Source organism: Xyrauchen texanus, chromosome 17, assembly GCF_025860055.1.
Source record: "Xyrauchen texanus isolate HMW12.3.18 chromosome 17, RBS_HiC_50CHRs, whole genome shotgun sequence".
Lineage (NCBI taxonomy): Eukaryota > Metazoa > Chordata > Actinopteri > Cypriniformes > Catostomidae > Xyrauchen > Xyrauchen texanus.
This window is the reverse complement of record NC_068292.1, coordinates 23,440,237-23,458,907: the sequence shown is the minus strand read 5'-3', so window position 1 is coordinate 23,458,907 and position 18,671 is coordinate 23,440,237.

The following is an 18,671-nucleotide window of genomic DNA, read 5'->3' as shown; positions in this document are numbered from 1 at the left end:
AGGCCATGCCAGCCACACCTTTTCTCTCTCTATGTTTCTCGCATAGAGTTAAAGGGGCTGGGGCCATCTTAACGCTATCACACGCATCAGGGAAGGCATTCTTTTCCAACTCCTATTCTTTCAGGGGGAAAAGATCCCGTGGAGACCACCACCTGCCCAGGCTGGGGGGAGGTAAAGAGTGGCGAAATACATCAAATGGGTTTTCAGGCCACATGTGGAAATGGCACGGTGGTAGATCCTACCTGCTGAGTGGGAGGAGTTGGCTGCAAACACAGCGACCGGGGGGCAGCGGGGACTGCCCAAGGGAGACGCTGGTCCACCAGCAGGGGGACTATACCGCGGAAAATACACACAGGGGGATTAATCCACAAGGGCCCATCCTGTGGAGCACCTATTCCAGTACAGAGTAATTTTAGTACCCATAGTGGGTCTGGTCGGGGAATTCCTTCACTGAATTCACGGACCAGAGGGCTAGGGAGGAAGAACATCCAGGGAGCGCGAATCTAGTTGACTCTCCTGGGGCAAAATAGTGCACGTGGTCACCTCAGTGGAGGGGAAAGGTGCTATGTGCAAGCGGAACTCTCGGTCAGACGTTCCACATTCCCGAGTGCTCAGACCTGAGAGAAAAAGGGACGAGACCGACTCAACCCTGAGATTGTAAAATCTCGTAAATGTATTGGGTGTTGCCCAGCCCGCTGCTATGCATATGTCTGCTAGGGAGGTACCATTGGCCAGTACCCACGAGGATGCCACACTTCTAGTCGAGTGTGCTTGAACCCGCAAGGCGTCGAGCTGGCACGGCAGGGCATGACCTGGGAGACGGAGGAGTTTAGGAAGCGTGCTCTGTCCACATCCCGTATCTCGAACAGGGTCGGCCATAGATGATGCTCCTGGACCACGAGGGTGGCCATCGCCTGCACGAGTGTCTGCGCTGTGGCCTTCGTGGCACTGAGGGCGAGGTCGGTCACAGAGTGCAGTTCCAGCAACACGTCGGGGTCAGGACTACCCAAGTGCAGATCACTGTGACTGGGAGTGGCACCCGGACCCGAGGAACCAATTATCTTGCCTTGAAGGCTGTGGGGAGGACGGAGGTGCCCAGTACAGCACCACGCTGGTGGCGACCCGGGCTAGCATGTTGGCCATCTGGGCGTCAGAATCTGACTGGGCATGCCAACCCGAATGCGACAGTCCATTCGAGTCTTCCGCGTCAGATGCCGGAATGTGGGGATCTACCCAGCGAAACCGAGCCCGTGCCAGCCCCAAATCGCCTCCATCGTCAGCCGGGTCATCCTCAATCCCGTGGGATTGTGTCACTCAAAGCCAGCTAGAAGGCCTTGACCGGGACATATCCTAAAGATCACACCCACCAAGAACAAATAAATAAATCTGAATGGCTGATGAATCTGACACACTGGCTTTAGTTGCTCATTAATTTGCACTGCTGAGGGATTCTGTGGAAATTCTGAAGGCCTGAGGAGGTGGAGCTCAGAATCACGTGCTGCTTCGGGCATGCGATTTGTGAAACAGTTGTCACGCTTCGCTTGTATGCATCAAGGAATACATTCTGATTGGATAAACTTTACATTTTTCTCAGAGAAGGCTTTGCTGGCCCTGAGAATTCACCACTGGTGTTGTTTTCATTTAAAATTATTTTTTAACATTATTTGACAGGAATGTATTTTTTTAGGTTAATTGAATCAAGGCAATTTTTTTTGCTTTTCAAATTATTTCTCAAATGGCCTCGCGGGTCGAGTAAAATGGTCTTGCGGGCCTTATACAGCATTGAGGCCTGACGTTCCCTACACTTGCTAAAGAATTTACTCCGGATGGTGCCAAAAACAAAAACATCCAGTGAGGGGCAGTTCTGCAGATGGAAATGCCTTGTTGATGAGAGAGGACAACAAAGAAAGTAGACGGTTACTCAGATAACTTCTTTGTACAATTGTGTTGAGAAGAATAGCATCTTAGAATGCTATTCTGAGATGTGGGTTGGCATGAGGGGGACCTACACAATTAGGCAGGTGGTTTTAATGTTGTGGATGATCAGTGTATATTTTGTTATATATTTTTGGACAAATTGTATTTTAAAATCAAAATATATACATTTTTAATATAAAGTTTTTTTTAAAGTATTTTATACCCTAACATAAATGATTTAAATGAGTTGTGATCTTGGAAATATATCGTTATTTATTTGAAATGTAATTTGAATGTATTTTGAATGTATTTTTTGAATGTATTTTTTGAAATGTATTTTTTGAATAGTGAAGTTTTAAATAAAATATTTTCTATATGGAAAATATTTTTTTTTATATAATGCTGGTTTTTTATAATATGTTTCAAATATATTTTCACCAAAAAACTGCTGAATGTATATACAAAAAAAAACTGAAAACCTGTGATCCGAACCTTGGGCTTATCTCTCCCCTTTTCCATACTCAGCTTTTTTCAGTTTATCTGACCATCTCTCTAATGTGCTCTGTCTCTTAACTCAATGGATTGAAAATGCTCTTTTATATCAAGGTTATATAAGTGCTGTATTTGTTAGTTTGTAGAGTCTGTCCGACTGGTTAGGTCACAGTGAAGTGCAGAAGATTGAGCACTTAACTCTGTTTCCCTTTGGCTCTGAAAAGAAATGGTCAGTGTATTTCAAGGACATGCAATTGTGTGATTGCCATGTCAAATGAAATTCCATAGGGTTTAAAATCTCTGTCTGGTGCTCAATCTGAACATTTGGGGTCTTTGATGCATTTATGTTTGTGTGTCATTGAGAGACTGTTGACATGTGCATGTACTGTATGTGCATTTGTGATTTTTTTTCATTACCTACAGTTTCATCAGTCTTTTAAGGCCACAGGGTAACCGCGAGACCCAATTCTGTGCCCTCTGATAATTATAATTTTTTTTTTTTTCAGTAGTAAATCCTTAACTAAAAAAAAAAACAGATTTCAGCTTTCCTCTGGATCCTGGTAGAATAAAACTGTTTCATACTTAAAATAATCACTGCCTTTCCAAGCTCATTTCACAGAAACCATGTTTGATGATTTAATTGGCATTATAATCTTTTGTTTGTGTGCTGGTATGTGTTAGGCAGTGCTTTTTTTTTTGGTGCTGTCCTCAAATGACAGTCCTTCTTTCAGTCCTTCAGATTCAAAATAAAGAGACTCTTAATACACGTCCACTGGGCTGGATTTGAGCTCGGAAGTTTATTATGGATCAGATGTAATCTAAAAAGTGTTTGTTTCCAAAGTTGCATCTCAGGGTCAGCTGGTGACAAGACAGTGATGTGTTGACAAGGAGGGGCTGTAAAAGCTATCGATTGAAATTCCGCCCATATATGCAGGCTTAAAATCCTTCGCCCACGAGTGCACTTCTTACCAAGGCCTCATTTGGTCCAAATCATGCAAACCTGCATCATCAGCATCACTCACGAGACACAGTGAAATGGTACTGAGCTGTAGCCGAAGCTGACCTAAAGGTGTTGGCCATTCAGTGTCACATAAGGACAGACTGACCACTTCATTGAGCAGATTTCCTGACCATCAGGGGATTACATCGAATGGCATGGGGTTAACTAAAAGAATTAGCAGGGAAGGACTGGATGGAGTTAGTGATTGACTGAAAGTTTATAAATACGCTTTACATACACATGGAAAGAGAAAGAGACTTGCCAGCTTTAAATCTGTGCCTATCAGTATAATACTGTTGTTGTGAGAGGTCTTCAAATGGTTGTGTAATAGAGTGTTCTTTTATTTTCAGCAAAGCTAGGGTATCACATGTGTCCTGATTTGATCTTAAAGGAACCTGCATTTATCTTATGATATTGTGAAAATGACCTTTAGCCCACCAAACCTTAGCAATCAAAATCATAATTCATTGTTTCTCGGAAAGAGTGGGCAGAAGTCAAACGGTCATTTGATTTTTTGTTTAGTTCAAGAACATTGCATTTTTTTTTATGTGTACACCATCCTGAGGAGAAGGAAAATCAGGGGAATAGAAGGCATATTTGGTTATTTATTGTGATATTTTGTTGGAATCCTCAGCAAACAGATGCTCACTTTGTAGGTGAGGAGAAACCTGTTGAAAAACTGTAAGGGAAAAGAAATACCTTAACAAATCAGGAGACATGTTTCAGGTCCAGTAAATTCAGAAGTCTGCTTCAGAAGCTGCAGTGTAATTGTAATGTGTGCCTAATGGGCCAAACAAAGTATTACTCTACTTCCAAATGAATATTGAAATACTCATCGCCAAATCTTGTAACAACAGAACTGAATTAAAAAGTCCTATAGAATCATATAAATGTGCCATACGATGCTGACTATAGAACTAAGTCTGAGAATGAGTAGATGTATCCACAGTGACCATTCACACAGGATGCATTCTTGCATTTGTCTGTGCTGATTTGAACTGTTTGTCAATGTAAACATGCTTTGAACTTTGTGATGGTATCTCTTACCATAAGTGGCCGTGTCAAAAAGATAAACTTTTAATATTATCTCAAGATACCTGCGTTCTACTCCCTTCCTATGAGACGCTGACATATTCTATTATTTTCTTTCTTGGACAGTTGCGATACGTGCTGACTGGACTCCTTCTAATAGAGAAGAACAACACCTGGCATGTCATTAATATGTTTTTTTCAACCTAAATTGCCATGACTAGAGCCACTTCTACTGTGAAATTATCTCTGGTGGTTCAATGCACTTCAGAGTGAACAAGTAACAAGTTGCTTTGTGTGCACACAATTGTCAGCGCTCTCAGAGCGGTTTGCGTACATTGTGAAATCGGTTCACTCATTTGTGCAATTCCAGACATTTGTAGCCATAATTAGTTATTATACAAATCTAAAAATACGACAGTGTGACAAAAGTATTAGTCAAAAAAATTAAAAAACTATAACTACTAAGAAATGTTTTATTGTTTGTCTCTTTGTCATTTCTATTGATGGAGAAGTCAAACTATTAGACCATTTTACTGCCTGTACTGTAATTCTGTATAGTTTTGGTTTGCCTGTGGTGGTTGTTGCTTTTCAGGGTTTTCAGTGCTGACCTGGCTGTAGACCATTATCACATTTCTTGAGTTAACATTTCTCTTGACCAAAATTAAAATGACTACAGACACCGAAATAAGCCAGGTCATTCACATGCTTTGAGATTTTCCTGTGGGACAGACAGTTGTATACATTAGAATGTAATCCATTGTCTGTTTTGTTAAATATACTGTTAACCTCAAATGGCACTCTAAAGCCATTATGATTACAGGGGACATATTTATTAGAGCTGATACAGATATTTTTTTTTTTATTAGCTACAAAGGCTTGAAGCAGGTTAAATTGTCTTTGTACTGAAGCTTAAGGTTGGTATAGTGGGTCAGCCAGTCAACCCCCTGTTCTGCCTGTTGTAATCATTTATATATGTGTTTGGATAACATTATTTACACCTAGTAGGAATTTGCAGCTATGCTCAATTCAAAGCAACACTGGGGCAACACTGGGGCAATACTGGGGCAACATTGCTGTGATCTGATTGGCACAGAAATTACAAGATTTCAGACGATACGGACTGTGCTGTATGTGTGGGTATATGACTGATTTGAAGTAGCAACATACTTTGTGACATTCCTAACATTTGGCTGCCCTTCTGTAGACATACTTCGTTGGCAGTCATGCATGGTGTATGACGTACAGTTAGTGGGAGCGATTTTTGCAGTTGTAACATGAGCATGAACTTGAACTTTGGAATAATTATCTTCTTTATTATGAACACAATGGGTCATGATCAGCTTCACTGTTTGTGAAGTGTAAATTAAAAACAATAACTTAAATGGAATAGCATGACCGGTGCCAAACAATACAGTATACTATTCTGACGCTTATCTGAGACTTTATATAAGTGAATACGAATTTAGTTAAATTCAAGAGTTCAATAACATAATTTATAATTAATCAGTTATACAGTGATGTGCACATTTCAAAAGTCTATAAAAAGTATTCATCTACACGATAGCACACAAGCAAGAGTGCTGTTGTACTTAATATCAATAATGTTATTGTCCAGTTAAAGGACAGTGCAATTCTATTAGTCAGCCACATCCAAGTCAACCAAACTAACCATATGCACACAAACATGAAAACACACACATGTATACACATACACTAATGTAGATCAATTCACACATATGGAAAATATTGGACAGTTAGTAGTAGGGATGGCACCGAGCCAATACCTGGATCAGTATCGGCTCCAATACTGACGTTTTTAGACCAATCGTGTCCCGGTCTGATGAGCCCGATCCAAACCCGAATACTGTGTTAGTCATGCTCATTACGGTCAAGCACCAAAAATGACATAAAAGAACCATAAAAACCCCATTAAAATAGTTCATATGACTCGTGCATTTTATTCAAAGCCACTTACGATAGCTCTGTGAATCACAAAAGGCTGTGTTTAATCAACATCAAATGCACGCGCAGCTCCAGCGTGTTAGTGAGTAACGTTGCACTGTTCAAACACACGCACGCGTGCACACACGCAGAAACTTGTTTTTATACCATTGTGGGGACTGTTCATAGACTTCCATGCATTTTGTGGATTTTATACAGATCTAACAATAATTTCTATACCTTAACCTAAACCTCAAAGAAAACTTTTTACATTTTTAAATTTTTTTTTGATTATATGCCATTTCCCTTGTTGGACAGCTTGCTGGGCCCCACAAGGTAGGTGGTTTCAGGTTTTAATGTAGTATAAACATGTACACACACAGATATTTTTAGCCTTCACACATTGAGCAATATTTGAGCACTACTCAAGAATATCTCCGATGTAGATGCTCAATAGTTCGGTTCACTTATAACATGCATTTAGAACAGCACCAGAGGTGCATTTTATCCGAATTTGAAAAAGAAGTGAATTAAACTACTGTGATCTTGCCAACAAACAGGCACATACAGGACTTCCTGGAGAGTTCAGAATGTCTAAATAAAAGCCAGTGGGTTTTATAGTTAAAGGTGCACAGTTGAGAAACATTACTGTTGTATTTAAAATTCTAAAAGTCAATAATATTAGTAATAATAATAATAATTTACTAGTAGTACTATTTGTTTACAAATTATAATAATATGCAAGTTGAATGGGTTCCAAAAAATAACTGAATGAAAAGTGAACTGATATCTTATAACTAAACTGAACATAAAATAGATCTGAATCCTTTAAAATTCAGATACAAATTTTTATTTTTTTCGCAAAAGATGCTACACTATCCAGTAGATAAGGGTAAGGGGATTCAGATGAGCAAGGAGGAGGCGAGAACCGGCTTGTCAATATAAATAATGTTTAATTAAACTCAAAACAGAAAGCACAAACATAAACACACGGACATGCCCGTAATTCTCTCTCTCTCGAACCGTCGTCACCAGCCGCCTTTATCCCTTGCGCGCCCCATCAGGCCGATTGGGGACCGGACGTGTGACATTCCAGCCCGGCCCCGCCCCCCTCCGCTCCACAATGAGTTAAAAATAATGTTTTTTCTTAATAAGCTATACATTTATAGTGAAATAATGTGTAGTAAGAGGTGTGTGTTTTTCTTTTAATATTAAAGAGCACACCCAATTAGTTCCACACAATAATGTAAAGATATTCTATATTATAGATTATGCAAAATAAATAAATAAATTAAAAAATTTAAAAACAACAGCAACAACACTGGTATCGGATCTGGATCTGTATTGGCTGTTACTTAGATTTCAGATATCGAAATCGGATCAGAAGACAAAAAAGTGGTATCGGTGCATCCCTAGTTAGTCCATATCTATACCTTCTTATCAAGACTCTGCTAAACATATGAAAAATTTCATGTTTCCAAGTTAAAGTTCAGATGCTGTACATGTTGCTTTGACATATGCCTTAAAGAAAACAGTGCACAGTATGTGAGACTGTATTTGTTTACGTGCCTCTTAGTGTGTGTTGAGTGACTTAAGGACAAGGTCTGGGCTTTGTCACAAATAATCCATGTCCATTGGTTTGTCTAATTAATCAATTAGGTCAAGACATTTGATATCCATTGCATGCTAATAACCCAAGAGGCAAAGTACTTTTATAGTAGATCACAATACAAACAAACCAACTCAAACCAAACCAACTCCACTTCTAAACAAAAAATGTATTGAAACTTTATTGGCTTAAACATTATTATCTCATGTAAATTTAAAAAATAATGCCAATCTGCTCTATGACTTGTTGCAATTTTGATTAAACTCACCAAAATATCACCACAACATAATGATAATTACTCTAAATCTCTCTTTTCAAACTGTAAACAGCCCACATTTCAACCTCACGATTTAAACTTCAATTCAAAACAAAATGAGTACATTCAAATATATGTTTATTGCTTCACTTCTGTAATTTCCTTTGATTAAATGGAACATTGAAATGACAGGAAAGTGGTTTTGAATGGATTTATCTATTAATGTACAATCCATATTTTCTTTTGGTATGAGTTGTTTGACTGAAATACGTAAAACCTAAAACAGATTCTGAGATTTACATTTCAATAAAAGTTCCATAAATTCACTAGAAATATTTAATGTGTTGAAGTTTTGCATAACGCTTCCCACTGATGCCAGTAAAAGCATACATAATTGGAAATGCACTAAACATATTTCTCAGAGGACTATTCTGAGGAATCTGAAGACCAATAATGGGTTGGTATTAATGCAGTTCTGCATGAGTAGCATTTTCAGCTTGAGCTTGCATAATGTGCTTATGCTGTATTTGCGCTTCATGTACTGAACTGTTTTTTGATTTATTAAATGAGAAAGTCTGATAATCCTTCTGAAATTTATTTTTATCCCCTTCTGAAAAAAAAATGACACAAAGAAAGAAATTCTAGTGGCAAAAACAAAATGAATCAGATTTTTTATTTTATTTAATTTTTTTATTACTTAAACCCATATTGTCATTAAAGTGGTCCTAATTAAATTCAAATGAGGTCATTACATTTAAACCAGGGATCTGTGTCTCTGTACTCTGTAAATGAGTGCTCACTGTCAATGACATTTAATAGAGCCAGTGTTTTATTTATATATATATCTATATCTGTTGAGAGGCAGACATCAAAAAAGAGGATTATGCATTAAGATAGAGGGGAGGGTGGCAGTGAGAGTGGGAGAGGGTTAAAAACAGAAAATGAGGGAAACCAGAGGGTGACCAAATGTCAATGGCAAGTGAAAGATTTTAGTCAGTTTTGCAGTGATACACACTGACTAATGAACCACCCTTTGCTGTACTGTATATAGACCAGACATTTGATTGACAGATCAAGTGCTTGCCTGAATTTAGCCGCGAATAGAGGGAACAAGCAAGAATGGTGATGATGTCCCGCAGAAATATGAAGTGTCCATAGGCCATGAATGTGACTGGATAGTTATTAATACCATTAGTGCTGGATTAGCTCTTTGGGTTTTCCCCACTTCAATTCGTCTCTTGCAAATTGCAAGTGCAAGGCCAGCGCAAAGCATTACACTGGTAATCTCATCTCCCTCCAGTAATAACACATTCACTGTCTAGTGTTTACACTCATTTAAAAAATGACAAAGAAAAACAAAATCATTGGGAGCAGGCAGCAAAGGCAAGATTAATTCTTTGTGTGAAAAATGGTACGATTGGGGCTTTTAGTGGAAGCACTTACACAGAGTAATGAGGCTACTGAAGGCAGTAATGACAATGCAGGATTCATTATGCTCTGAAGCGAATAAAGTAATCGCTTTTATGAGACGTATTTTAAGTCTCAACGCAGCATGTTGCCTCCATGACTAATCATTCTGGGTGAGCTAATGAATGCTAATTTATGCTAACATGGTTCCACTCAAAGATTATTTCTAATTGGGCCATATGGGTGAGTGGGTGGGTCTTATTCACATACTTAAAATTCTCATAACAGATTCTCCTCATTTAACATGTCAAGAGTCAAGATGGAAACCACGGCAATCCTGGTACCACAGAAACCAACATTTATAGCACTGAGCGATAGGAAGTTGGTGGAAAGGCTTCCTCTGAAAGTTCAGCAAAGGTCAGGGAACATCTAGTGGATATAACAAAGTCAGAGGCAAGCTTCTTGTTCTTGTTCTCAAACACCTTGGGCAACGGCATCTATACTAAGAAGCTCCTCTTAAACATGCAATATACTGATCACACAGTATAAAGAGTCACTCTTTATTTCTCTAGAGAGAAAATGTATCTTAATTGCAATTTAAACATACTCTGTTCTTAGCAACTTTATAAATTGAGACAAAATTGTTATTTTGTTCAAATGGATTGGTCATCCGGACAGTTCACAAACAGTGTTTATCAAAGACTAAATAAAACTATTAAATAAAAAACTAGTGTGTATGAGTATATTTATTAAGTCTTTACAATACATTCATATAAATTAATTCTATATAATCTAAATAAATAATAAATGTCAATGAAAAAGTGTCCGACTTTAGTGTGCCCAAACCATGCAGAAGCACTTCTTCAAAAAAAAAAATGTGTCTGTGTTAAATCATCATAGTGATTGTTTCACAAGGAGATTATATCATAACCTACTAGACTCAATCTAAATGGTGTAATCCCAGACCCCTTCACCCCCTTATACAACAGACACAGTTGGATTTATTTATTTGTTTAGCCTATGGATTAGGAGGAACGCCTGCAGTGTTATAATTCTGAACGTACGACCGACGAAACAGAGACATCTAGTGTTTGTAAAGACAAACTGCACCTCAATATTTCTCTTTTGAGGCCTCAGATAAAAATGAATGGCACCAGAACTGTACTTTATATGTATTTTTTTATACTTAAACTAAAAAATTCTTTTATGACAGTTTTTCAATATGTATATATTCAGTCAAATGTCGTTTTCATTTATTCTCCGTATCTAAAGCGGTATTTTAGCAGTTTATTTTGGCTATACTGGTCTTTGACATTGATACAAAAACAAATGCATGATCATATGTTATGCATTTCAGAACATGATGTATATGTTTTTAATCATATATTTTATTGTTTACTTACTATATGAAAAAGTACCTCCAACTGAAAAATCAACCTATTGCTTATCTGCTTACCTGACTGTCCAAGAGAATTTGCAAATTCTCTTCAACTCTTCTCTTTCTCCACCCGGTTGTGGTACAGTTCAGAGGAAACATCATATATGCACTGGTACTCCTGCCAATGTTCAGTCCAATAAGACTTTCTTGATACCGCAGCCATGCTAGTTGTTATTCCGTTGCAGGTACATCAGGACTCCTCCCACTGAAACTTTCCGGACCGATTGCACGATTTGGAATCGCAGACAGGTCCAGATATTTAACATTCTAGATATCTCGCTGACATCGTCAGCGCTTCTCTTAAATCGCATCTTTGATAATTCATACATTGCGATCATCCCTCACGGGAGCAAGCTCCGATTTGCCTATGATTTTAAGCTTTTGTCGGCGAGCTCCACAAAACTGTCGGCGAGCGAAAATCGGGCATAAAATCGTGTAGTGTAAACTCGGCATTAGTAATAGGCCTACCTACAATGCAGACACAAGGCAAATATAGGGGGTAATTTGCATTATGTAAATACTCAAGTTATAAGTGCCTGAGCATGAACAAAGGTTGGTATACCCATTTATAGAAATAGCTACAGTAGGCCCCTACTTCCTTAAATTACAACACGTGTATTTCTTGTTATTGATTTGCACTATGATACAATGGCAGAAAAAGGACATTTTCCTATTTAGATAAACTGATAGACACATGCATGCTGATGTTAGGGCTGTCTACAGCATTATACTGGTCTGCTTTGTTTAACATGAGAGATTTTACTCATTACCTCAATCATCTTATTTGTTAATAAGGCGTCTTTGTTCTATTCCCACAGCGGATGAAGTCAGCGTCTGCTCGGTATGGCCTGTAGCAGAATGCAGTCGGTGTCGGCAGGGATCCATCTATCGCCGTTATTGTTGCAGTGTTTTCAGACGGTTTACTCACGCCGTGGCTCAGACTAATTAGTGGAAAGTCAGTCACATAGATGAGTCTGTCTCCACATGTCGCTCTGAATCAAGCGCAGCTCTAAAAAGATGAGAAAATCCAACTGATCGTAATTAAATTCAGCAACAGCTGTTCTGCTTGTTCTCAGTAACTATTAGAGATAGTTAAAGAACTTCAGTGCTGACAAATACTCAACTGCAGAAATTAAAGTAATAGAGTACCCCCAAAAAATAAAAAATTCTGCAAGTATTTACTCATTTATGTTGCTCTAAACCCTTATGATTTTCTTTTGGGGTATAGTTTTTTGGCCAAGCTAAAAACAAAAAAAAAACCAGTAATGCAGAGAGTAGTAGCCTATTCTGTTATTTCCATGCGAGGGTTAATTCCCTTTCGAACATTTATATTTCATGGCAAATTTGGCAAACACTTGCTGCAAATTCGCCACAGATAATTTTCAAACTGCAAATAAGCTTTGCAGAGAACATAATAAACTACAATTTTTAAATAATAATAATAAAAAATGTCATTTTTCACATCATTCCCAATGATTTATTTCCTGCAGTCAGGCTTCAGTTACATTTTTAAATGCTTTCCCTATCCATTTAGTGATTTTGCATGTTCTAAAACACTGTTAAAGTTCATTACATGAGGATTATGCTTCCATCTAGTCTTTATAGGAACCTGTTCCACTATATATGCCTAGAAAGGCACCAGGGGGTGGTGTTATGGGAGTGGTGTTTGGTACCCCTACCTCAAAAAACCCAATTGAACCCCTGGTTATTCAGAGTCTTCTAAAGCAAAACGATAATTTAATGTGATGAACACAATGAAAGTTAAGTTATTTTTCACTTTTAAATCAACTAATTAATAAAGTGCTGGAATTGTACATGGTGACTGAGTCGATAACATCAAATTTAATTGGTTCTCATTTCATCTTGTTAGAGAACCAATGAGGTTTCACTTTAACAATATAGCCACCATACTCGATTTCAGCACTTCATTAATGATTTGCTTGAGGGTGAATAACAACTGAAATGTTATTTAGTTATTCACCGAAAATGATCATATTGCCTTAGAATACTTACATGAGTCATGTCAAATTACTTTTGGAGTGGTGTGGTGTCCAATTCACATCAGCTACTTACTGGGGTACCTCAGGGCTTAGTGATTGGCCCACTTCTGTTCTTTAAATAAAGTATACAACATCACTGGGGCCAATCATTCAAGCACACATCTTTTCTTACCACTGCTACACCGATGACACACAGCTCTACTTGTCTTTCCAGCCTGATGACTCCCTGGTGTCTGCTCAGATCTCAGCCTGCCTGGCAGACATCCAAGTCTGGATGAAGGAACACCAACTTCAACTCAATCTGCCCCTCGTTTTTTCCAGCCAACCCTACGGTTGAGCAAAATATCATGGTTCAGCTGGGTTCATCCACAATAACACCATCCAAAATGGGCAGAAACCTAGGGGTAACCGTTGACAACCAACTCAATTTATCTTACCACATCTCAAAAACAGCCTGATCATGTAGATTTGCACTCTACAACATTAGGAAGACAAGACACATTCTCTATGACTTTGCCGGACATTTGGCTTCACTGTACCTCTGTGGTGGACCAATTGTCCCAACACAATCCATGGAGCAGGCACCCTCTCTGTCTTCAAAAAACATCTAAATACACTTCAGAACTTTTTCATGAGCATCTGACCATACAATAACAATAATAAAAAAACAAACAAACAAAACCTCTAATCTCTCTCTGTCTTGGCTAATACTTATGCAATTGAAACTTTATAATGCAGCACTTTTCGTATCACTGCCTCCTTAAGATGAATCGGCTTTTGTTGCATCCTTCAACATTTTCTAAGTTGCTTTGGATAAAAAAAATCTTCTGCTAAATAAATACATGTAAATTACTTTTGCTGTGGTTTTATGTTTTTTTTTGTTGTTGTCCTTTTTCAAGCTTTACAGACCTCACTATAAGTCACTATTAACTGATTAAATGGAAAATAAACCCTGTGCAGACTTATTCAAATTCACATTATGTGATTCACAGAAGAAACAAAGTCATACAGATTTTGAGTGACATTAATGCGAGCAAATTATGACAGAATGTTCTTTTTTTGGTTTAAATATCCCTTTAACACCTCTCCTAACTAAACTAAATGCAACATTTATTACTATTAGAATTACATGCAATTACTACTATTTGTGTCTGTAGGCCCAAGTTAAAGCCCAGGGGTTGCTCAAAATGTAAAGGCGAACTGGATAGGTATCACTTTTTAAAAGGGACATTGCAAGCCCCAAATGCCTTAATGGCGTTTGATATGTAGAAATATTTTCATGGTGCCGTTGAGGTGAAATGATTAGATAAGAACTCCCAGCATCAGTTAGGCATCTGATAGCATCCTTTCATCTTCAGTTTGCTTGATTCTCACACACTGCGTGGAGATTATCTATGCCATGATAATAGGCTTGAAAGAGTGTGCTGATGATGGAGTGCAAAATGACACATGGAGAGTGATAATGATGGGTAAAGTATGATATGTTATGACAGCGGTTGGGTAGAGGAGATCTGAACTAAATGATAAGAACAGCAGATTGGTGTATATGATGTGTGTATGGCAGCAGGCAGACTACATTGCAGCATGCATGTGTATGTTTGTGTAAAGTTATGAGCACATTCAAATGAATATTCAAATATTTTATCCAAACATAAGTGTGCATAAACAATGTCTTGGTGTCTGTAACACATACAAATCAAAGGCACAAAGTTTTGTTTTCATGATTATTATTATAAGCTTTGTACATGTTTGTTATAATAAGGTTTGTTCAGTTTACAGTTTATTTTTTCAAGTTCTTTATATTCATTCAAGTTGAAGGTAAACACAACTGTAATTGGTTGTTTCCAACACTAATAAATGCTTTTGTTGTTTCCCCAAAACAGTACTTCCACACACACACAATCACACATAATATGCTCAGACTAAACAATGGAAAACAATACTCAAACATATGAGCACGCGCACACGCACACACACACACACACACACACAATATGCTCAGTCTAAACAATGGAAACAATACTAAACATGACATGCACACACACACACACACACACACACACACACACACAATATGCTCAGTCTAAACAATGGAAAACAATACTCAAACATATGAGCACGCACGCACACACACACACACACACACACACACACACACAATATGCTCAGTCTAAACAATGGAAAACAATACTCAAACATATGAGCATGCGCATGCACACGCACACACACACACACACACACACACAATATGCTCAGACTAAACAATGGAAAACAATACTCAAACATATGAGCACGTGCACACGCACGCACACACACACACACACACACAATATGCTCAGTCTAAACAATGGAAAACGAATCGGTTACCTAACGTAACCTCGGTTCTCTCTAGAAGAGGGAACGAGTATTGCGTAAGCTAGCTTACGCTACGGGAAAGATTAATCTTTTCTGAGATATAGAAGCCAAAAAATTATCCTTAATTTTGTATCCATTGTCAACGCAGTGCAGCAGCTGCATACCTTGAGCGGGCTAGCTAGCGAGCTCATTGGTTGCTCTGCTGCAACTGCTGCAGCCTATAGACGAACTTGAGTGAACTTGCGTCCAATGACAGGCGCCCGCGCCGTCACTGTATCAAAGCCCGCCAGAATGGGCGTGGCTAGAGTGCATATAAGCGTAAGTTCGTAGGCTGGAACCCTGGTTTTCATTGAATGAAGCGAAAATCGCTCGTGGCGCGAGCACGGCCGGCTACGCAATACTCGTTCCCTCTTCTAGAGAGAACCGAGGTTATGTTAGGTAACCGATTCGTTCTCTTACGAGAGGTTCTCTCGTATTGCGTAAGCTAGCTTACGCTACGGGAACCCATTGTCAACGCCGTGCGCGCCAAGCATCCACTGCATGAGCCCTTGTGAGTGGGGGAATAATATTTGGCCGGCAAGAGTGCGGGCCAGTGAGTGTGTAATATATAAGTACATAGTGGGATGGGAAAGACAGAGCGGCGGTGCCGGTCTGTGTGGAATGTGTCCCGTCAGTGCAGCTCACCAGGGGAGCTGTAGCGTATTAAACCGCTAGTAGTTTTGCCTGCAGGGCGGGCACTTCCAGATTGTAAAATCTGACAAAGGTGGAGGGGGAAGCCCAGCCCGCTGCCACACATATGTCGTGAATGGAAATCCCGCTGGACCATGCCCACGAGGAGGCCATGCCTCTAGTGGAGTGAGCCCAGGACGTGGTGACCCTGAATGACCGGGAGGAAGCGCACGGGCGCGTACTCGACCGCTATCATTTCCAGACAATTTATGTGAAGGAGCTTTTCCTGAACTGACCATAGGCCAAAAACCGGAGAGCCCTCGCAGACCACGCCCCAACCCGTGTTGGACGCGTCTGTCGAGATGACTTTTCGGCGAGATACAGCTCCCATCGTCACTCCCCGCTGATACCATTCGGCCACTGCCCAGGGCTGCAGAGCTGAGATACAGGTCTGAGTCACTCTGATCGGCTGGCGGCCCGTGGCCCAAGCCCGGCGAGACGCGCGGGTGTTTAGCCAATGCTGAAGCGGGCGCATGCACAGTAAACCCAGCTGAAGTACTGCTGCGGCTGAGGCCATGTAACCTAGCATTCTCTGAAATTTTTTCAGAGGCGTGAGGCTGTTCATCTGAAAGGACGCGGCTAGTCGCTGAACACGGCGCGCGCGCTGTGTAGATAAGCGAGCCGTCATCGCCATGGAGTCTAGTTCTATTCCAAGGAAGGAAATTGCCTGACTGGGCTGTAGTGAGCTCTTGGTCCAATTGACTGCAAGACCCAAACTGTTCAGATGACTGAGGAGAACTGTCCTGTGAGACAGAAGCTCCGTATGTGACTGTGCTAAAATCAGCCAATCGTCCAAATAGTTCAGAATTCGCAAGCCCTGACTCCGCAGGGGTGCGAGCGCCGCATCCATGCACTTCGTGAAAGTACGGGGTGCTAAAGACAGGCCGAACGGAAGGACGGTGTATTGATAAACCTGGCCGTCGAAGGCGAATCTCAAGAATGGCCTGTGACGGGGATTTATCTGAATCTGAAAGTAGGCATCTTTCAGATCGAGAGAAATAAACCAGTCCCCCTGGCGCACATGCGCGAGGAGTTTCCTGATTGTAAGCATTTTGAACGGTCTTTTTGCGAGCACCTTGTTCAAAACCCTGAGATCTAATATTGGTCTGAGGCCGCCGTCTTTCTTGGGGACAAGAAAATAACGGCTGTAAAACCCCGACTCACTCAGAGAAGGTGGCACTCTCTCTATGGCCCTTTTGCACAGAAGGTTTGCTATTTCTGAACGAAGCATGCAGGCTGCTTCCGTGTTCACAGTAGTTTCGAGCCGCGCTCTGAAGCGGGGAGGGCGGCGATCGAACTGTAGCAAATAGCCCTGTTTTATTGTGCTTAACACCCATTTGGATATCCCTGGGATAGCTTTCCACGCTTTGAAGCGTAACGCTAGAGGGTGAATGGCCAAGTCGCCCTGATTGCCGCACACAGCGAGCTGAACAGAATGTGTGAGCGCGCTTACTGTGCTTATGCATGACTGCTCGCAGACAGCAGGGACAGGCTGTTCTGTGAGTGACTTCCCGATTGAGGTGAATGGGGAAATAGTCACATCTGTGAAGTGATGCGCGAGCATAGTCACGGGCATGGGACTTACATACAGAGAGGTGTTTGCTGGCCGTGTGACAGAGCGGGCAGAGAAGGGGCGCGCGCACGGATTCGTGGGCGCGTTTATTGACTCTAACACTCGAGCTGGCTGTGCCTGCTTTATGTGAGTGGGCTCTGATAGGGACACGGGAAGTGTAATGCTTGTGTGTAGGGGTGAACACTGGATTGTGGGCACATTTTCTACACATAAGGCATGTTCGCTTTTTACAAGATTTCTTGATTTCGGCCGCTCGGCGGCAACTGCGCGTCCCGGGGGGGCGGGGAGGGTGAAAACGAGGCTCGAGGGAGAGGCTCCGGCGAGGTAGTCGCTTCTTCCGGCAGCCTTTGGGAGCGGCGCTTCTTTCTGCGCGGCGAAACGAAAGGCGGCGCGGTGGCTTCGGTTTTGAGTGCTTCGAGTCGAGCCCGCAGGGTCGACATCGGAAGCTCCTCGCAGAGGTCGCATCCGCCGTCAGCGAGGGCGAGCTCTGCATGTTCCAGTCCCAGGCAGAGAGCGCAGATGAGGTGGCGGTCTCCGGCACTGAGAGGGGCGTGGCATGAAGCGCAGGTGGTGCGAGGCATCTTTAAAAAGACGCTCGTTGCTCTTTTTGTGAAGTTCGCTGAGGAACTAGCTTGCTCTAAAAAGGATACGTCGCCGGATGGTGTAGCTCGCAGGATGGCTGAAGGTGGTGAAGACGGCCGGCTTCTTCGAGCGCTGTCCACGCTTGCTAGATGTCCCTCGAACGGCGACGCGGCTTCTGCAGTTCAGAGATGCGAAGAGCTTCGCTGAATAGATGAAAATCAGGGTTCCAGCCTATGAACTTACGCTTATATGCACTCTAGCCACGCCCATTCTGGCGGGCTTTGATACAGTGATGGCGCGGGCGCCTGTCATTGGACGCAAGTTCACTCAAGTTCGTCTA